We start from the raw sequence: 22,997 nt of genomic DNA, 5'->3' as shown, positions 1-22,997 counted from the left end.
GCGCCACCACGGCATGTCTTCAAGATGGCTGCTACACTTGATGTTCGTCAGAAGCAACGAGCAGTCATAGAATTCCTGTGCTGTGAAAACGAGACAGTGGGAAACACCCACAAGATGTTGAAAAAGGTGTATGTCGATCGCAGTACAGTTAGTCGGTGGGCAAGCAGGTTACGTGATGAAAGCGGGCACGGTAATATTGAGGACTGTCCTCGCAGCGGCAGGCCTCGTACAGCACACACTACAGACAATGTGCAGAGAGTTACCGAATTGGTGACTGCTGGCACACGCATCAAAGTGAACGAATTGTCACGTTACGTTTGGATAGGGGATGGAAGTGTTTGCAGAATACTGAAAGTGTCGGCATTGAAAAAGATTTGTGCCAGGTGTGTTCCCAGGATGCTGACAGTGGCTCACAAAGAACCAAGAAAAACGGTATGCAGCGAACTTTTGGAACAGTACGAGAATAGTGGAGATGAATTTCTTAGAACAATTGTGACAGGTGATGAAACATGACTCCATCATTTTTCACCAGAGACGAAAAGGCAATCAATGGAGTGGCATCGTGCAAAATCAACCAAGAAAAGAAAATTCAAAACCAGACCTTCTGCTGGGAAAGTTATGGCTACGGTGTTTTTAGATTCCGAAGGACTCTTGCTTGTTGACGTCATGCCAAGTGGAACCACCATAAATTCTGATGCATATGTGACGACACTGCAGAAACTTCAAGCTCGACTGAGTCGTGTTCGACCACTTCGGCAAAAGTAGGATGTTTCGCTGTTGCACGACAATGCACGGCCACATGTCATTCAAAAAACCATAGAAGCGATCACAAAACTCTAATGAACAACACTGAAACACCCGCCTTACAGTTCTGACCTGGCTCCATGTGACTAGTATCTCTTCGGGAAACTGAAAGACTCTCTTCATGGAACAAGGTTTGAAGATGATGACTCCCTTGTGCACGCTGCCAAACAGTGGCGCCAACAGGTTGGTCCAGAATTTTACCGTGTGTGTATACAGGCGCTGATTCCAAGATGGCGTAAGGCCGTTGAGAGGGATGGAAATTATTTGGAGAAATGAAAATATTGTACCTGCACACTGTAAAATCAATAAAAGATGGATTTAAAAAAAAGTGTGCATTTTTTTTTTTTTTTTTTTTTTTTGGAGTGACACTCTATGTTTGCCAGTCTCCCTCGCTCACTTCTCGGTTACATGGACCATGTGCTCGGACTCCTCCACAATTGCAAGAACACGCCGAAAACAAACGTGTTCAACTTGAGGTAGCAACGCTTCGTTGGCACGTATATGTAACTATTAAAACTACGGTGTTATTGCGTCATATAAACGAAACAGTACCTTCCATGCTGGCCTCTGTTACATTTTTAAAAAAAATGGTTCAAATGGCTCTGAGCACTATGGGACTTAACTACTGTGGTCATCAGTCCCCTAGAACTTAGAACTACTTAAACCTAACTAACCTAAGAACATCACACACATCCATGCCCGAGGCAGGATTCGAACCTTCGACCGTAGCAGTCGCGCGGTTCCGGTGTGACATTTTTACTAGGGCAGAATTCAGTAACATGAAACCAAGTTCGTCATTCACGCCATTTTTAGATAGACAGTAGAAAAGTATTGAGTTTTTATTGCATTCACTTTCTTCTTGCTGTTAAAATTTAAAGTATTTTAAACAAAGCCACTCGCGTTTTGTCTCTGTAATAGGTGGACTCAGAGTATCATCCTACAACCTATTAGATACATATTTCTCTGTGCTGTCTGCATGTTATTCACACACTCGGTCTTTCGGAAAGTCCCATCACAGCTGCTCCGCGTTTCAGCATCAACTCAGTAAGAGGTGAAGCAGCTTAGGTGAACGATGGCAGAACGTACTCGATTCTTCAGTAAAAGGAATGCAGTTGTCAGCAATGTGTGACAGAGAAAAACTTGTTATCAGAATTATATGAATACGTGTTGCCTGTTCTTTCGTACATTCGTATACTAATTCGCCGCGATGGACAACGAATGCACCACCTTCAATGCGGATACAGAATCACGATCGACCTCCTGTGGTAATCTCAAAGTAGCGAGCATGGAGGACATGGACGGGGTCTGCGTATGGGTGGCGCTCGCTGGGATTGTGGATAGGCCGGGAGTTATGCCTAGATATCCCGTGCAGCTACGATGAATACACTGTGCAGATGGCGAAGTGGCTAACGCAAGCACCTTGGAAGCAGAAGATCTCGCGTTAGAGTCCCAGTCTCGCATACATTTTCATTCGTCGCCGCTGATTCCGCATAAAATCCCTATGCAGCTGACGTCAATAATTCGTTCCCTTTCCATTACGTTCTCCCCACTCCATCTACTATATAAGGCAGAAACATATTTATTTGTGAGCTATTTTCCTGTCAGAGACGAAAGTAAATTGTATGATATTCGCAGCCACAGTGCTTCGAAACGATTTTGACTGATATGTCATGAAATTTGGAATCACAATTACAGAATTTATATTATTTTTGGACCTCAAAGTACTTCTGCTCATGCACACGCATTCAGTGGTAAAAGGGGTTCATCAAGCGCAATTCTTACACTTTTCATGTACTTGTTTCGTCTTCCACAGGGTTATGTTACCGTGTTAAAAAATTAACTGGTTTATTGAATCTTGTCTTGACTGGAATTGGAATGACAAACCTATGGGGCCGGCCGCTGTGGCATACCGGTTCTAGGCGCTTCCGTCTCGAACCGCGCTGCTGCAACGGACGCAGGTTCGAATCCTGCCTCGGGCATGGATGTGTGTGATGTCCTGAGGTTAGTTAGGTTTAAGTAGTTCTAAGTGTAGGGGACTGATGACTTCAGATGTTAAGTCCCATAGTGCTCAGAGCCAATTGAACTATTAGTAGTTTAGCCCGTAACATGTACGAGTTCATCCCCTACTGCTACCCACCCGACAGATCTCACGGTATGTTTTATTCTGTGTAGGGGCTGGGGAGGGGTGAAGGGGGGAAGGAGGGGATTTGAAGGACTTTGTTCGTCTCCTTCCAACTACTTTGGGTGAACATCTAATGCATAGCAACAGAAGTGATCATGGCAATTCCAGACATGTGTACAACGGACAGCAGTTGTGTTCTTTGTACTAGGTCATCTTCACGCAAAACTTGTTAATAATACGTTTGCAGAATGTCTTCGTAGTCGTTCTTCCGTCAGCGATGAATCTCACGTAAGGCGACAAATATAGCTTGTTGGTTCAAAGAAACAGAATCTGTGTTTGAGAACATTGGCGAGGATCTACATGTCACTTGGTATGAAGGCATCGTTAAACATGTGCAAAACAGTGGTACATTCAATTTTAGACGAACATTCAGCTGAAAAAAGTACAAATTGAGCTATATACGTCATAGTTCAATCTTATCAGCACGTATTTAATCCCTTTATACATTGATCTAACAATTTGCGTGTGAAATTAAGCATTAGAGTTGGAATACGGGCAAACTGTACGAACATAACGATGACTAGAGCAGCTCCGAGACGCATGACAACACGACCGCACCGAGCAGACTAGCTGTAGTGTAGTTTCGTACATTGAGAAGCACGACGAGAGAGTGCCAGACTGAGTCCTCCGAGACAAAATGAAACCTGCAACGTGTTGGAGCTGTTTTTAGCTGTTAGCTGCCGAGCGTCAGTTCACGTCTGTTAATCTTCGTGACCTTGTTAAGACCTTCAACTACCACAGACGCATAAGCTACGCTCGTGAAAACCCTAATAAGTTTAGGCTTTAACACTATTAATGATTACTTGTAATGAAACTGTGATTGATTCTATAATAAACTGTATAATATTAATTTTAAGGCAATGTCTAAAACTCCTGAAGAATCTATCGTGATTATCCAAAGTGTTTAGTGGATATTACTGAGTTTGTTAGCTACAGATTTTTCACAAACAGTTCACCTCTTACCTGTTTGACCTTTTAGAAAACTTCGTATTTTCCAGGAAACCACAGTGCAACTACACAACTGTGACTGGAAGCAGTATAATTTTATCTTGTGCCTTTTCCTTGTGATAGAATGTACTATTAGGAAAATGAATCCGTCACTAGTCTTTAAGGGGAAAAATCTGGAAATTACTATTACATTTCCACTCAAAATCATTAACAGTATATTTGATAATACTTTAAAAGTAAACTTCAATGAATAAATGAAGGAAACACGCACAATTTTATTTTGCTACTTCTCCACTAACTTAAGAACGTAGTCGAAGAGAAATAATATCATTGGTTAACTTTGTTGTTTCTCGTAAAATCTGCAAGATCCTAAAAGTCAAATTATTCATGAACTATGACAAAGTGGCTTTTGAAACAATAGACAACTTTTTTGTTTAAGAAATGAAATAACCATATTACATGAGACCTAATTGTACCACAATAGCACCACTGTACAAATAATTAAACTGTCTATAATTACTCGTTCGTTAACAATACGATTTATGAAACGGGTGGACGGAAACGATAAACTTTCAGATAATATTTACAAACTTTATAATAAATTTTGCCACTGTATTGCTCAGAAATAAATCATGATAAGTTTCCTTAACGTGACTGACTCTCGGGTTGCAGTTCTAATGATGAAAGAAATAATGTCATTCTTGCCTATTAACTGAAGCATAGATATGTGAGAAGTGAGTAGGTAATATTTTGCAGTAGCTCCATGTCTCATATTAAACATGTAGATGATGCTTGCCACATTGCATTCTATGGCACAATATTCACTGGATGCAATTACAGCATACACTGCCTGACGAAACATTAAGTGCCCAGAAGAAGGGTAAACGGAATAGATCGTCACGAGTTGAGAGGGTATCAGTCAGATTACAAAACAGAGTTAAATTTAAAAAGAATTAGGCAGTGCAAGCCCATTTATCAGATTTCTATTGTATCCTCCCTTCCTGATCTGGTGTCTGCGTTCTTTCGGTTGGGAAGAGTGTCATAATGTCATTATATCCCTTCCTGAGGTAAGCTGGTCAACAACTATTGTAACTGGTCCTTGATATCGTTCATGCTGACACTGGGACGGATTTGACATCTGAGATGACTGCACACATGTTCTAAGAGGTGCAGATCTGGGGTGGTGCTAGCCAGTGGAGCACCTCAGTAACACGCTGACAGGTGATAGAGATACGTGCCATGCGTGGACAAGCATTGTGTTGCTGCAGTATGGTTGCATGAGAGTTAACACTTGAGGACACAGGATGTCCATGACCCGCCGTTGTGTCGTCAGAGTCCCATCAATCACAACCGGCCATGACCTCAAGTCATAACAGATGGTTCCCCACACAATGTCCACAGGAATAACACCACTGTGCCTCTCCAAAACATTAGCGGAACATGGCCTCACTCCACGTAGCCACAAGACTCGCCGATGACAGTCATACAGTAATTCAAAACCGCCCCCTTCAGTCCAAGTATCGTAGAGGTGTTTTGCCTTATAAACTGTGTGTGGCGGGAGGAATGAGCCGTCGACAGCTGCTGCTACCATCACAGTGGTACTTGACTTAGAACTATCCACTATCCTTTCAGGATGTCTTATGCCTCGTCCAGGATTTTCACAAAAGTTTGTCTCGTTGTAGTTTATAATTTTGGAGGGAGGGACACCACTCAAATAATCAATCACTGTTTCTCGGGTAACTGCTGCTTTATTTCTTTGGAGAAAATATTTTACCCACTCGTGCCCAGGTCGACTATCAGGAAATTTTTTTCAATCCTCCCTGCTCGATTAAGATATGCCTCTACGAAACCCCCATTTCGCACAATACAATAGTCCTTTAACGAGGCTTTTTTCCTCATTATTGGTTAACGCTGGTTGGCCGCATTTTTCGTATTTGTATCATTCCTTCAATTTGTCATTTAATGTGGTATATGGAACTGCGTATTGCTCTGAAGCTTTCTGGATGCTTAATTTACCTGATTTGATAGCTTTCACCGCATTTAGAAGAAATTATGGTCTGTAGTTAGACTTCCGTGTTGGTCTCAGAATCTTTTGGTCTACTCGCGTGGTCGGATTCACCCTACAAAAATGAAGTTTTGTAATTAGGCCTGCAAAGTGACTAACCGGTATTAGTACTGAACAAAAAAACGAAACTGTATCACTTAGGACGTTCATATGCAAGCAGTTATACTGCAACTCACCAGTTAAATTTGGATGTAACAGGCGCCAGCAGCAGTTTTCGCACTGGTGTGTTGACTATATGAGCGTAGCACAAGAATCACTGACCTACTGACTACGCGATTTGCTGGTTGACAATGGTCAGCTGCAATGTAATTGTTAAAATGATACGCTCAGTTATCCAAATGTGGAAAAACCGGTTAATAATCGGATTGACACCACCTGATCATATTCACCTCAATTTACGGTACCAGAAGGAATCCGTTAAATTTTCGTTCCATGTTAAATCTCACAAATCTAACGGTTGACAGTTCAGCTAATTTCCTAGGAAAACAATTACAAACAATTTAAATTGAAATGATTACATAGGTAATGTTGTGGGGAAGACCGTCTAAAAACTACATTTTAATAGGAGAACAAATATAAAATGCAACACATTCGCTAAAGAGACTGTCTACACTGCATCCATCAATTCTCTGGTTGAGTACTCCTGTGCGGTATGGAATCCTTGCAAGACAGGACTGACAGAACATATCGACAAAGTTCAAAGAATGTCAGCCCTTTGTGTATTATCGCTAAGTAAGGGAAAGAGAGAAGCACCGATATGATAAGCGATTTAGGGTGGGAATCATTAAAACAACTGCGTTTTTCATTGCGGTGCGGTCTTTTCACGAAATTTTAATCTCCGGCTGTTGTGTGTGTCTTCATACACAGCTGTAAGGAGATGTGAGCTACAGAGTGCTCCAGCAGCAGTCGTCTTACGGTAGTTGAACAGGAGAAGAAACGATTAGAACACATAAATACATAATAAAGTTTTACTTAACTGGTAGCTTTCAAGTGGGTGCTGAGAAATACTCATCAGTGCTCTAACACACGTCTAGTGATTCTGTAGTGGATATCAAAGCATACGGTAGATCGTTGAGCGGTATTTCAGCTTTTGCATCGTAATAATTTGCGGAAGGTTAAGTGTGACCAAAAGCAAATTAGAATTAGTGTACGCAGCAAATAACAATTTTACACACATTACCTCGCTCCAAATGAGAAGTTATATCAGAAAACATCTTAAAAACCACCATGTCCGCAATCCGCGCTGGTCTCCCACCGACTGCCGAAAACAGACAACTACTCACGGCAGAACCTCAGTGACGTAGTCTGCTCCAAATACAGCCTCTGATATCCAAAGACCTACATATCATCCATATGGTCAGGCATGGAAGGATAATGAGGGGAGTTGATGCTACACAATTACGCAGTACATACAATAAATATATTGGCAGTTGTGAATATGGACAACCATCACTGTAGAATGGAATGCCAATAGTGAAAATTTGGGCTGGAGAGGGATTCGAACCCGGGGTTTCACGCTTATCTCGAGCGGTCGCCTTTCCAATTGCCTATCTGTGGACGACAAACGGCCAGACCCAATCTTCCATGTGTTGGCTACCCTACTTCTACAACTTGTGGGCGTACATCCATTATGTGTATTCCCGTACAGGTGAGACATTTTACTTGAAAGTCGCCTTCGCGGTGTCGGAGGAGTTATACAATATTGCAGTGCCCGTATTATTCTGAATGCATGCATGAATGCATGTCCGAAGGCACTTTGCTTCGTAATTCAGAATGACGCAGGCACTGTAATATCGTAAACTGACATTGCTTGGAAACCAGCGCCGCCATGTTATAAGGACGTAAGCTGGCTGGAGTGGCCGTGCGGTTCTAGCTGCTGCAGTCTGGAGCCGAGCGACCGCTACGGTCGCAGGTTCGAATCCTGCGTCGGGCATGGATGTGTGTGATGTCCTTAGGTTAGTTAGGTTTAATTAGTTCTAAGTTCTAGGCGACTGATGACCTCAGCAGTTAAGTCGCATAGTGCTCAGAGCCATTTGAAACATTTTAGAAGGACGTAAACATTTACTAACTACTGTTTACAGCTGTTTCTTGTTCTTAATTTCTGTCATGCCCATGCAACCGTTGGTTTAAATAGTATATATTACATTGATGTCAATAAAACAGTATCAAAGAGGCATTTGCAGGCGTTTTTCTCGTCTTAAATGCATATTTGATCCGCTGATACGATGCATTTGACCTTGTTGACGTAACTTGCATTTTTGTTACACGTTTCGAATAACAAAGAAGCGAAGTACGTGATGTGAAGAGGCTCCTTTCGTAATCCAGCAATTTCCTTAATACGAAATGCGGAGGTGATGTTTTGTCTGTGCCCTCTTGGCGAAAATTCTGAGAACACATTTTGCTATGTCTGTACGGTTTCCAATATTTCCTACTCACACCATTGAACCAGAGTTGTATTGGTAGGAAATATAAGGTCAAATTATAAAAGTAAAACCGCTAGAGTAAAAGAAACCAACGTAATAAGTAACCAGCGTAATTAAAATTCGTGTATATAAAACATCACTTGAACGAGTGCACTTACGAATGGAATCTGAGTTCTTTACATTTCAAACTATAATAATAACGACTACTGCAGCCGTAAATGACGCAAATTGGCATTTTTTATCAAAACACTCCTACCAGAAGTTAATGTTTGCGGCCGCTAACTTGAGGGACGTCGGCTTCAAGTCAGTGACGTCATCACAACTCACCGACTCATAGCTATATGTGTTTAGACATCCGAAGACGCTCTCTGTGGCAAATATTACATACAAAACTGTCACTTCTCATGATGTCGAGATCTTACAAGTTTCGCAACTGAAATTTCGAAATCAAATGTTCCAAAAAGAGTTGGCTAACGTGTTACTTCTAGGCAAGGGGCGAACAGGTACAGGTGATGAAGATACCTTACGCCACACATCGGAAGGCGGCTTAGGGATTATAAATGTAGCTCTGTATACGTCTTTTTAACTCTTAAGTCCGTCAAACGGATAAATGGTCACATTATTAGTTTTAATGAATGTAGGTCTAATTTATTCCTTCACATCGACTCGAAATTAATTCATTCGATACATGTTTCACAGATGTCCGTTTGTTGCGCGTGTGTTATAAGGGTATAACGCAGCTATCTAACCGGTTCAAACCGTCGTGTGCTAGGTCTACGTGAATGAATCGACTCACCGGATATTTGTCCCTACTACTCAGTAATACTACCGGCCACGGGCGTACTTAGTTAACGTCGACGTGGCATTCCACGAGTTTTGTGACGTCTGTTCCAGCTGTTTTCGCCGGGAGGCCTTTCCATCGCGTGAAACACAAAATAAGTCCTGCGATATTTCGGCAACGTAGAATCGGAATCAGTAAGAAGCGAGACTGCTCCATACATCACAAGCAGACAGCAACATGCAATATAGTATATGTTGTGTTCAGTAGAAGCCCTTCTTCAAAGGCTTTTATGTTGTCCGTTACACTCGATGAATATATGCTGTTTCTAAGCACCATAAGACTGAATGTCTCGAGAGCGAGTCGTCATTGGCACGATTTGCTGTAGTAAAATTACGTCAAATATAATGGTGGATAAAAATTTTCGTATTTAGTAGTTTTTGCGTTATAGCTCGTGTTATACGAAACTAAACATTTTTAAGGCAACGGTACATTGAAAATAGATTAGCTAATGTGATTATTGCTAGAATTTGATATAGTTAAATGTCAGTTAATAACATTTCCATAACTGAAACCGTTAGAAGACTGTAACTAAAAATACAAGATTGCTCATGGCAGAACTTGAGCAGAGGGTAGTTGATAAATGTGCACCGTTGCTGAACGGAGGACTGAATGGTACAGCGTTCACATCTCACTGTTTCTCAATTTTTTATCCACCTTCGCGTTTTCTAAACGGTTGTAGGACTTCCTTATGAAATTAATAGAAATAATTTCTGTAACATTTGATGTTATGTAAGTACACTACTGGCCATTAAAATTGCTACACCAGGAAGAAATGCAGATGACAAACGGGTATTCATTGGACAAATATATTATACTACAACTGACATGTGATTACATTTTCACGCAATTTGGGTGCATAGATTCTGAGAAATCAGTACCCAAAACAACCACCTCTGGCCGTAAAGACGGCCTCGATACGCCTGGACATTGAGTCAAATACAGCTTGGATGGCGTATACAGGTACAGCTGCTCATGCAGCTTCAACACGATACCACAGTTCATCAAGAATAGTGACTGGCGTATTGTGACAAGCCACCTTGAGTACCTCTATCGGTACTCCCTTCTATTCCACTCTTGTATTGTTCGTGGAAAGAAGGATTGTTAATTGAGATGTGGAGATGTGGAGAATGTGCTAGCCAGGGCAGCAGTCGAACATTTTCTGTATCTAGAAAGGCCCGCACAGGCCCTGCAACATGCGGTCGTGCATTATCCTGCTGTAATGTAGGGTTTCGCAGGGATCGAATGAAGGGTAAAGCCACGGGTCGTAACACATCTGAAATGTAGCGTCCACTGTTCAAACTGCCGTCAATGCGAACAAGAAGTGATCGAGATGTGTAACCAGTGGCACCCCATACCATCACGCCGGGTGATACGCGAATACACGCTTCCAATGTGCGTTCACCGCGATGTCGCCAAACACGGATGCGCCCATCATGATGATGTAAACAGAACATGGATTCATCCGAAAAAATGACGTTTTGACACTCGTGCACCGCCGCGCAGGATTAGCCGAGCGGTTTAGGGCGCAGCAAAAATGGTTCAAATTGCTCTGAGAACTATGGGACTTAACTGCTGTGGTCATCAGTCCCCTAGAACTTAGAACTACTTAAACCTAACTAACCTAGGGACAACACACAAATCCATGCCCGAGGCAGGATTCGAACCTGCGACCGTAGCGGTCGCCCGGCTCCAGACTGTAGCGCCTAGAACCGCTCGGACACTCCGGCCCGCTAGGGCGCTGCAGTCATGAACTGTGCCGCTGGTCCCGGCAGAGGTTCGAGTCCAGCCTCGGGCATGGTTGTGTGTGTTTGTCCCTAGGAAAATTTAGGTTAAGTAGTGTGTAAGTTTAGGGACTGATGACCTTAGTAGTTAAGTTTCATAAGATTTCACACACACACACACACACACACACACACACACACACACACATTCGTTCACCCAGGTTCGTCGTTGAGTACACCATCGCAGGCGCTCCTGTCTGTGATACAGCGCCAAGTGAAACTGCAGCCATGGTCTCCGAGCTGATAGTCCATGCTGCCAACGTCGTCGAACTGTTCGTGCAGATCGTTGTTGTCTTGCAAACGTCCCCATTTATTGTCTCAGGGATCGAGACGTGGCTGCACGATCCGTTACAGCCATGCGGATAAGATGTCTGTCATCTCGACTGCTAGTGTTACGAGGCCGTTGGGATCCAGCACGGCGTTCCGTATAACCCTCCTGAACCCACCAATTCCATATTCGGCTAACAGTCATTGGATCTCGAGCAACGCGAGCAGCAATGTCGCGATACGATAAACCGCAATCGCGATTGGCTACAATCAGACCTTTATCATAGTCGGAAACGTGATGGTACGCATTTCTTCTCCTTACACGAGGCATCACAACGTTTCACCAGGCAACGCAGGTCAACTGTCGTTTCTGTATGAGAAATCGGTTGGAATTTTTCCTCATGTCAGCACGTTGTAGATGTCGCCACCGGCGCCAGGTTTGTGTGAATTCTCTGAGAAGCTAATCATTTGCATATCATGGCATCTTCTTCCTGTCGGTTAAATTTCGCGTCTGTAGCTCGTCATCTTCGTGGTGTAGTAATTTTAATGTCCAGTAGTGTTTAATGGCGTTCGGTGTCAGCTGTGAATTAGTCGATTTCTGATGCTCTTACTGTCTGGATACGTATCTTTCATTTATGTCTTCTTACTTGTTCACGAATATTGAAGTCTTTACTTACGCTATTTATGTCACTGACAGAGGAACACGACTGGAATTTGGACAAGCGATGAAATGTGCGTTTCAATAGAGCTAACAGGAACTTCTAACAGGAACTTTACGCGCGTTCATCTTCGTGAACAAACTGTACGGATTGTGAGCCAAATAAAACCGACAACTGCCGCTGGGCAGCGCCGTGGCGTAAAATCAAGTTAACTAGACATTCCCACGTGCCGACGGCGCTGCGCTTCGTGGTGTTGTATACTGCATCTGTGTGCAGGTCAACGTTTGCTACCCCATCCCCAATGACGACGGCTTAAGCAGACCTCCGGCGGAGTCGAGAGCAGTTAGACAGGGAGGCCACGAATGTGAACGAGGCTACGCATTCTAGCGAAGCGGCTGCAATCGATAGCGTGGGGAGTGGGAGGAGGGAGGGAGGAGGCTGCGCCTGAGCTGAACAGCGCGTCGCCTGCGCGTCCAATCTCGTTGCCGAGACGACGCGGTGCGTCGCGGCGCGGGCGTCGGAGATCGCTCGCTGCAGATAGGCACGCACTGCGGGGAAACCGACAGCGGCTGGTGGAACGAAACGGGTAACGCGCTGGAAAGTCATTGACAACGAAAACGCGTTCTTTTGGCGGATTTCATGTGCATTGGAAGACCTTCCGTCCCGTAGGGCTTTAGTGTGGCAGTCTGAGAATTCCGATGCAGCAATCGAACGGCCAAATACGCATCCGCCATTTTTGATTGCGATAGCCCGTGCATACAAAACGAACAAAGGTTGATCCGCAGCTCATGGTAATGCGGCAGCGTTCTTGCTTCCCGCGCCCGAGTTCCCGGGTTCGATTCCCGGCGGGTCGGGGATTTTCTCTGCCTCGTGATGACTGGGTGTTGTGTGATTTCCTTAGGTTAGTTAGGTTTAAGTAGTTCTAAGTTCTAGGGGACTGATGACCATAGATGTTAAGTCCCATAGTGCTCAGAGCCATTTGAACAAAGGTAGGACACAGATGACAAACATTTGATCGTCATGACCTTGCGACGTGGTCAGTTGTTACTTCCTGGCCTGTAACTATACACGATTATTCATGCACAGCTGGACTGTTCACTCACATCAGTGTGGCCACCTGTCAAAAGCCTGAATAACTAACTTTAGCAATGGCGTGAGTCTTCCATAGACGCCGTCTCTGCTATCAGTCGGAATTGTCCGAAATTTCGCGCGCGTGCAGAAGAATCATATCATTTGAAGCACCTAAAATGAAGTTTTCCCATTTGCGACTGTACAAATTAGGGAATTTTTTGTTGACAGGCCCTCGTACAAAAAAGATTCAACTTATTACCTGAAATAATTGCTAACTATCTCATTGTTGTTAACTTATTGTCGATTCTTAAGGTACGCTGTTAGAAAAAGGTCATATACTCGTTTTCTGTATACTCAGTGATTTACCATCGAAGTGAAAAAGGCAGTGGTTTCTGAATTTTTGGAGAAAATTGTTTTAACAGCCACACATTTGAAAACTCTGAGCTTTTTTCATGTTCTAGGCATAATTTATTACAATGAGGACCATTTCGACCCTGACATTCCTTTAACAGTTTACGAATAGTTAGAAAAATTAGCCAGCTTACAGATGTTACTTGATTTCTATGTAAATGAGTACTGACACGTCTCGATGCAGCAATCAGTATAAAGAAGAATCATTGCGAGGCCTAGGGTGAGACGTTAAACACAGCGTACTTCACGTCTTCCCTTTTACAGTGTAAGAAGGGTGGTTAGCCAGCTAGTCGACTATATGAAAATATGCTATGAGAAAGATGGTACTTTTGTGGTTTAATAAAGCTCGTATTTCTTATTTCTTGTTTTTTAATGAAACATGGATTCTTAATTTTCAAATTAACTTATAGCATTTCGATATTAACTCTTCACAATAAAAACTGAATAATTCTTAAAGTCAAAATATAATAATGGATTTATTCATCCTAACGTTATCTTATGAAATGTTATCTTATATAAAAGTTCTCCAAATAAAATGTGGAAGCATATTGTGAAATTTTGCTGTGTACCAGTACGTAACCGCCTTGTATATGAAATGATAAATATATTTTGGAAATAATGAGTAGCAGACAATCTTGCAGGTAGGGCAAACACAGCTATGATTGATCGTCTTGAGTGTCAACCCCTCCAGTTGTATTTAGTCTTCTATTTTTATGTCACTACCGCTCTCATGGCACTAAAAACTACATCTTCAGGTGAACACCTGGATCACAACAAATCAGGAACGTATAACAATCCTGAGACATACACTAAAATGAAGATTTTCTAAGATTATTTTAAGATTTTAAAAATTTTATATGGAACTTAAAAACTTTTACATGAGAACATGCAAATGTTTCTATTCACTTACCCTAAAACTTCGTAGCTAAGAATCTCTGTACTTTGTCGCCAATATTCCTTGCCCGTCAGAATAAACCACCGCTTGAAGGCGGTGTGCCATTGAATAAAACAAATGGTTTCCAAACCAACAGGCGGATGGGTCCTAAACACATCATATCATAATAGACCATTCATAAGGGTGGATATGAATCAAAAATTATTAAGATTTATTTTGCGGTTAGCATGAAAAAGCGAGAAGTGGTTGCAACAGAATGGAGGGATGTTCTATCTGGGCCAAAAGTAAGTAGCTATTGACGGAAAATTAGAACCTGAATACCGCACTTGCCGTTTCTCCGGTCTATATGCTGTCGCGAAAAGGAGTCGCGTTAGCGTTCTGTGTCTTACTGACGACGAGAAAGTAAACAGCTTGCCTATGGACGGCTCGCGCATGCGCTGATGGTGTGCTGGCTCTAGCGAATGAACGGTAGTCTCTGGGGGACACATAGATGGTGAATGAGATCGGGAAATATTGGGATAACAAGTACAAAACCTTTATTGAAAACAATCCGCAAAATAGAATTGTGACAATTCATATTTATGTTATGCTAACGTAAAGGGACTCTTGTACATACACTCATGGAAATTGAAATAAGAACACCGTGAATTCATTGTCCCAGGAAGGGGAAACTTTATTGACACATTCCTGGGGTCAGATACATCACATGATCGCACTGACAGAACCACAGGCACATAGACACAGGCAACAGAGCATGCACAATCTCGGCACTAGTACAGTGTATATCCACCTTTCGCAGCAATGCAGGCTGCTATTCTCCCATGGAGACGATCGCAGAGATGCTGGATGTGGTCCTGTGGAACGGTTTGCCATGCCATTTCCACCTGGCGCCTCAGTTGGACCAGCGTTCGTGCTGGACGTGCAGACCGCGTGAGACGACGCTTCATCCAGTCCCAAACATGCTCAATGGGGGACAGATCCGGAGATCTTGCTGGCCAGGGTAGTTGACTTACACCTTCTAGAGCACGTTGGGTGGCACGGGATACATGCGGACGTGCATTGTCCTGTTGGAACAGCAAGTTCCCTTGCCGGTCTAGGAATGGTAGAACGATGGGTTCGATGACGGTTTGGATGTACCGTGCACTATTCAGTGTCCCCTCGACGATCACCAGTGGTGTACGGCCAGTGAAGGAGATCGCTTCCCACACCATGATGCCGGGAGTTGGCGCTGCGTGCCTCGGTCGTATGCAGTCCTGATTGTGGCGCTCACCTGCACGGCGCCAAACACGCATACGACCATCATTGGCACCAAGGCAGAAGCGACTCTAATCGCTGAAGACGACACGTCTCGATTCGTCCCTCCATTCACGCCTGTCGCGACACCACTGGAGGCGGGCTGCACGATGTTGGGGCGTGAGCGGAAGACGGCCTAACGGTGTGCGGGACCGTAGCCCAGCTTCATGGAGACGGTTGCGAATGGTCCTCGCCGATACCCCAGGAGCAACAGTGTCCCTAATTTGCTGGGAAGTGGCGGTGCGGTCCCCTACGGCACTGCGTAGGATCCTACGGTCTTGGCGTGCATCCGTGCGTCGCTGCGGTCCGGTCCCAGGTCGACGGGCACGTGCTCCTTCCGCCGACCACTGGCGACAACATCGATGTACTGTGGAGACCTCACGCCCCACGTGTTGAGCAATTCGGCAGTACGTCCACCCGGCCTCCCGCATGCCCACTATACGCCCTCGCTCAAAGTCCGTCAACTGCACATACGGTTCACGTCCACGCTGTCGCGGCATGCTACCAGTGTTAAAGACTGCGATGGAGCTCCGTATGCTACGGCAAACTGGGTGACACTGACGGTGGCGGTGCACAAATGCTGCGTAGCTTGCGCCATTCGACGGCCAACACCGCGGTTCCTGATGTGTCTCGCAGTGTCCGGAGCAAGTATGGTGGGTCTGACACACCGGTGTCAATGTGTTCTTTTTTCCATTTCCAGGAGTGTATAATTAATTAATAGCCATTAGATGCATATATTACGGCACCGAAACAGATCTACCGACAGTGTCCACTTAATAAATCTTAAAACTGTCAACAACTTTATCAAGTTCTAATTTCAAAAAATTATTAAGACTTTTTTTTTTAAATTCTTGTTGTTTTTACCGTTAAGAGTATCCTTAACTATAGTAAATTTTTAAACTTTTTAATGATAGCTCCATGTGGTACGACAAACTGGCACGAGCGTTAGTACCAGGTTTAAAGAACGTCTTAGGATTTCTAGCTCAAAATCTGCCTTGAGTACCCACTTTAGTGGCCAAAGGCATCTTGTCACGCATCTTCCTAGTAACAATAATGTTACCTCGATAAATCAAGGGCCACATTTGAAGCATCTTGAAGGAAGTCGAAATTGTGAGATCCATTAGTCGTTTCACACTCCAAACCCTAAATGGATGGTTCCAAATGCTCTGAGCACTATGGGACTTAACATCTGAGGTCATCAGTCCCCTAGAACTTAGAACTACTTAAACCTAACTAACCTAAGGACATCACACACATCGATGCCCGAGGCAGGATTCGAACCTGCGACCGTATCGGTCGCGCGGTTCCAGACTGAAGCGCCTAGAACCGCTCGACCAGACCGGCCGGCCCCTACATGGACAAGCGGAGTCGAGGCACCACAGCATTTGGGCGAATATCGACTGCCCAAGTTATTTGACGTAATACTCTGTTCTTACTTACCTATTTCCCCTTTGTCCCTCCTAGCCCTTCCATTTCCCTCCTACCCCTCCCCACCTCACTTCCCAACCTCCTACAAACTCCCTTTATTATCTTAGGTTCTGCACATATTCAAGTGTGTTTTTAAAATTTCTCTCAGGTTTTATTTGTACTTAAGAAGTATCAGAACTCACTACAGTCTTGGATTGGAATCTGTCTGTTTTATTCAATGACATACCATATTTAGCGATGTTTTGCACTAACGGACAACGTATATTGAGTACAAAGTTTCTAGCTTTTTAGCTCTAATGATTTAGTTATGTGACTATATATTTTTCAATATTCTCATGTACAAATAAATAATAGGTTTTAAAATGTTTAAAAATCTTAAAATAATTTAAAAAATTGCCTTATAATTGTAAGTCTCAGGGCTGATATTCCTTCCTGATTTATTGTTTTGCCCAAGTTCGCATATGTGACTTTTAGTGCCATGATACCGGTAATAATTACAAATAAGGACTAAACAGAGCTGAATCGGTTTATTAATAATCAAGAGAATGACTCGTAGTTTCGGCAATGTGGCATCGACTTCTGTTGTCGTTTTGTCGGTGGAGGAGGGACTTAAAATTGCCTTTTCATTTGGTAGTTGCAATTTTTAGTCTTCCCTCAGCCATGCCAATTCAGCCAACTCTTTTCGGGAGATCTCAAAAGACTTCAGTCATCATCTCACAACAAAATATAATCACTGTGGAATGAGTTCGTAGGTAATCGGTTTTCGCTTATCTATGGCACAGCTGGTACTGCTTTCACTGAAGATTCTGCATTGAGCGTTGTCCTCATTTTCTATTCATTCCCCTCCCGCCGAAGGTTCGAATTCTCCCTCGGGCGTGGGTGTGTGTCTTGTTGTTCAAAAATGGCTCTGAGCACTATCCGACTTAACTTCTGAGGTCATCAGTCGCCTAGAACTTAGAACTAATTTAACCTAACTAAACTAAGGACATCACACACATCCATGCCCTAGGCAGGATTCGAACCTGCGACCGTAGCGGTCGCGCGGTTCCAGTCTGTAGCGCCTAGAACCGCTCGGCCACCCCGGCCGGCTGTCTTGTTGTTAGCATAAGTTAGTTTAAGCTAGTTTAAGTAGTGTGTAAGTCTAGGGACCGATGACCTCAGTACTTTGGTCCCTTAAGAATTCACACACATTTCTTTCTGTTCATTAATTGTTGTGTGCAAAAACAGGCCACCTGATTGTAGCAAAATAAGTTAAACGTGGGATCTAAACAAAAGGACGGATGAAGCTGATGAAACAGAACCCACTATTCAGTAAAAACTGCAGTTTTCGAAAGCTGTACACATTATTCTGATGCTGGTTCTTATTATGAGATTCTATACATAACGTATCACACGAAAACATTGGCGTTGTCTGCTATAATAGTGTCAATACAACATTATTCTGTATGACAGCCTAAAACTATAAAAACATTTTACAGTAACGATCGTTTTCATACGTTGTTTCTAGCTATGAAAAAAATCTTGTATGGTGTGAGATAATATTTTTAGTGAGAAACGATGTTTAAAGCGTCTACATCAAAGAGCTGAAGGAGCGATGAGAGGACTTGAACATCAGGTCAATGAAACAGCATACACTCAACCTGGAGAAGGATGGGGTAGGAAAAGCGAGCGTGTTTTATTCAAAGAATCGTCAAATCGTTCTTCAGTAGTTCAAGGAAACCATGGAAAACATAAATTTAGCTTAACAGACGGGCTTTAACCCTGGTCCTCATTGAAGTGAGTCCACTTAATAACTACTTTGGTCCTCGCTTTGTAACATACCGTATATTTCATTATAGTTGCGTCGTTCTATATTAGACATTCGCGCGTCATCTGAAAATGTAGTCTGTTCACATATTTCTATATATTCCAGCTTCTTTATTAGGTACTGCTACTACTCTATATTTACGAACAGAAAGCCATGCTGTGGGAATCAGTGTGGGTGACCTACATGATTTATTCTAGTGAGTAATATAGAGAGATTCTCATAGCATCATTCCGAATGATTGCTTCACGTAATGTCAGCTGCACGTCGGGTTTGTCATCATTTGTCTTATTGTGTTTGATTCGCCCCATTACAATGATGTGTCAAAAGTCATCGGGTGGCGATATCCACATACACAGATGTCGGTACCTTCGCATACACAAGGTACAAAAGAGTTGGTGGAGCTGTCATTTGCACTCAGATGGTTCTCGTAATCCTTGCCTCACTATGGGAATTAACAGACTTTGAACGAGGAATTGCCGTTGGAACTAAACTCATGGGACACTCCGTTTCGGAAATCGTTAGGGAATTCAATATTCCGAAATCCACAGCGTCAAGTGTGTACGGAGAATACCAAATTTCGGGCATTAAAAAAATGGTTCAAATGTCTCTGAGCACTATGGGACTAACTTCTCAGGTCATCAGTCCCCTAGAACTTAGAACTACTTAAACCTAAGTAACCTAATGACATCACACACATCCATGCCCGTGGCAGGATTCGAATCTGCGACCGTAGCGGTCGCGCGGTTCCAGACTGTAGCACCTAGAACTGCTCGGCCACCCCGGCCGCCTTCGGGCATTACCTCTCACAATGGACAACGCAGTGGTCGGCGGCCTTCGCTTAACGACAGAGATCAGTGGCGTTTGCGTTGGGTTGTCAGTGCTAACAGACAAGTAACACTGAGCGAAATAACCGCAGAAATTAATGCGGTGCCTTTGATGACCGTGCCTACTAGGACAGTGCGGTGAACTTTGGCGTCAGTGGGCTATGGCAGAAGACCACCGGCTGGAGTGCCGGTGCTATTAGCACCACATAGGCTCCAGCGCCTCTCCTGGGCTCGTGACCATATTAGTTGTACCAAAGACGACTGGAAAACCGTTACTTGGTCAGATGAGTCTCGATTTCAGTTGTTAAGACCTGATGATACGGTTCGAGTGTGGCGCAAACCCAACGAAGCCATGGACCCATATCGTCAACAAGGCACTGCATAAGATGGTGGTGGGCTGCGTTTACATTGTAACCTCCCCACAAAAAATAAAATAAATAATATTAATAATGATACTAATTTAGTGTAACCTCAAAACAAAATTCTTTCACAGTGTAACCTCCCCACAAATTTAATTAGCTTTTATAAGCTCCCTACAAAATTCTTTTCACATTAACCTCCACACAAAATTCTTTCTGCTTTAATCTAAGCTCAAAATTCATTCACATTTAGCGTAACCTCAAAACAGAAAAATTCCTAAACCTCTCAACAGTAAATATTATAATTATGTCGTTCACATTCAGTGCAACATCCCAAAAAAAATAAATTCAGTAACCTGGTAATGAAACAATGTAACTAACCTCTCAATTAAATTGTCGCTTACTTATGATTTTTCAATAATTCACTGTGAATTTAACCTGGTAAATTTTGGACGACAGCAGTGCTGCGTCATGGCCCTGAAAGATCATTCTGAAAAACAAAAGGAAAAATTCTTACCTCAATGAAGTCGCCGGTTATATCTGCTCTTACAATAAACTTTTCCGGCACAGCTCTGTGCAATGCTGGCCGACCTATCTGTCATTTATGAAAGCGAGCAACTGATTTTTCTATTGCAATAATCGGGATGAACATGGATGGGAGAAATTAGTAAATTCTTCAAATTGAAATGAATGGTTGTTAAAAGTTACTTTTTATGAGGAAGATTATTAATACGAGAGTTTTATAACATTTACATGCGACTTGAGATAACATTACTACATATGCGCGAGGCTGCTTTTTACCTTATGCAATAATACTCAGGCTCCGACATCGCTGCACCGCGACCGGGCCAGCCAACACAATACACCATACCAGACCAGAGCAGACTCCAGACTAGCAACAACTTACTGCTACAGCTACACACTTCCTACTGCAGTCAACACTGTTCTCTGGTCAGAGACCTTGCATATCGCAGGCAGCGCTTGAGCAATACATCGAAATTACATCTGCTCGGACCTCTTACAACATGGAATGGAGTGGGCCCCAACTGAACCGATCATTAGCTGGAGGTGGATATGTTCGGCTACTGGGGGACCATTTGCAATTAGACAACGACGTAATGTTTGTGGATGACTCAGGGGTATAACTGTTCGCTATTGATTTGAATGATCTGGCCGCCCATATCACCCAACATTAATCCCACCGAACTTTCATGGGACATTATCGAGAGATCATTTCGTGCACAAAATGCTGCACCGGCAACAATTTCGCAACTATGGACGACTATACAGGCAGCATGGCTTAATATTTCTGTAGAGGACTTACAGGGACTTGAGTCCGAGTCACTTCTAGTTACTGCACGACGCCGGAGAAAGGAAGTCCGACCCGATATTAATTGACAGGCCATGATTTCTGTTACCTCAGTGTACATAGAAAGCTTAATGTACAGCACTATCTCTTGTATTCTAAATGTGCTTCAAAGCCACTGCTCTTCGGAGGTCACAAAGTGTTTAGTGGTACGTTCTTTCTAAAATTTCCTTAATCTTTAATATGAAGGGAGTGGAAGGACTTGACCCAAACAGAGACCATTTCATTTTAACATATTTATTTGTATCATAGATAAATCATTAAGAGAATTGCAATCATAAATCATATAATAATACCTTTAAGAAACGCCATTCAGGCAAACTTTACAAACTGCTTGTTATATAAAACCACAAATGAATTTATCTCTTTGAAAACATTTAAAAACCCGCCACTCAGGCCAATTTTACAAACTGTTTGTTATATGAAACCACAAGCGAATTAATCTCCTTGCAAACATTTAAAAAAACCGCCACTCGGGCCAAGTAAATCAATTATTATTTTCACATAGATTGAAAACCGCCCCTCCCGGGCGAGATATTACCAAACAACTTTACAAGGTTATAAACAGTTTGGTCATTAATAACCCAGTTATTTCCCCATCAAAATTGACATACCCCAATAAGGCTAAATTGCACCGCAATTTTAGAAAACGGTTTCAATTAAGACACATTCTTGTAGAAATCCCTCAAAATTCTTAAGACAAATATTTAAAACATTGAACCCGCACAACCTTCCTGAGCCATCACAAGTTTTAGAAAACTGCAGCTTGTACAAGAACTGAGGCCCGAGATTGTGAGACCGCGACTTGGCCACGAACGGTGGAGGCGACTGAGTACTTACCTTGCAACACTTTGCTGCCTCAAGAGCAATCATCATTATATTTCACTAATCGATGGTACGACTTGAATTACTTAACTTGATGCCAGCTGCTGGATCGATGTGGCGAAGACGCCAGACGTTGCTTAGTTCGATAGTAACAGCGTGTTCCTTCACGGAAGCGAGCACATGCATAGATTCACGAGGCTGCCAAGAAGCCACAGCGCCGGCCCGCTGTTACTGACCCCAGTACGATCAAGCGCTAACTGCCGCCCGTACTCTGGCACACCGCGCTCGCTGTCGTCTCTCCAACGTCTCGCTAACACGCGCACTTCCGCGTGCCGTGTCCAACGTTGCTGTCCTTTTCCACTCCGTACTGCCCACTACATCCTGAGCCGGCCCAGGCTTTAAAGACAAACTTCCGCCAGAGGGAATCGATAGTGCCTAACCAAAGGTAGCCCTGGCACCAGTCCCGCCACGGCTCATTTAGAGCAACAAATATTGTTGTAGATCTCAACCTGAGAAAGCTGGTTATTCTAAGCCCAATGGATCAAGTAGTTGCAGCAACTTAGTTCTATGTAGTTAATTTTCTTCGTCAAAGGCGAGCTTGTTAATGTATTTAGCACTTCAGTACTTTAGGGTTCAGCTATAGCTTCTGGAGAGTGGAAAAATAATTTATAATGTATTTTAATAAAATATATACATAGAAGTCTTTTGTAACAGCAATAAAAAAATCTCTTAAACACATTCGTGTCAA

The sequence above is a fragment of the Schistocerca piceifrons genome, chromosome 4 (genome assembly GCF_021461385.2).
Source record: "Schistocerca piceifrons isolate TAMUIC-IGC-003096 chromosome 4, iqSchPice1.1, whole genome shotgun sequence".
Lineage (NCBI taxonomy): Eukaryota > Metazoa > Arthropoda > Insecta > Orthoptera > Acrididae > Schistocerca > Schistocerca piceifrons.
The sequence above is the reverse complement of the archived record's forward strand: the minus strand, read 5'-3'. Positions refer to the sequence as shown.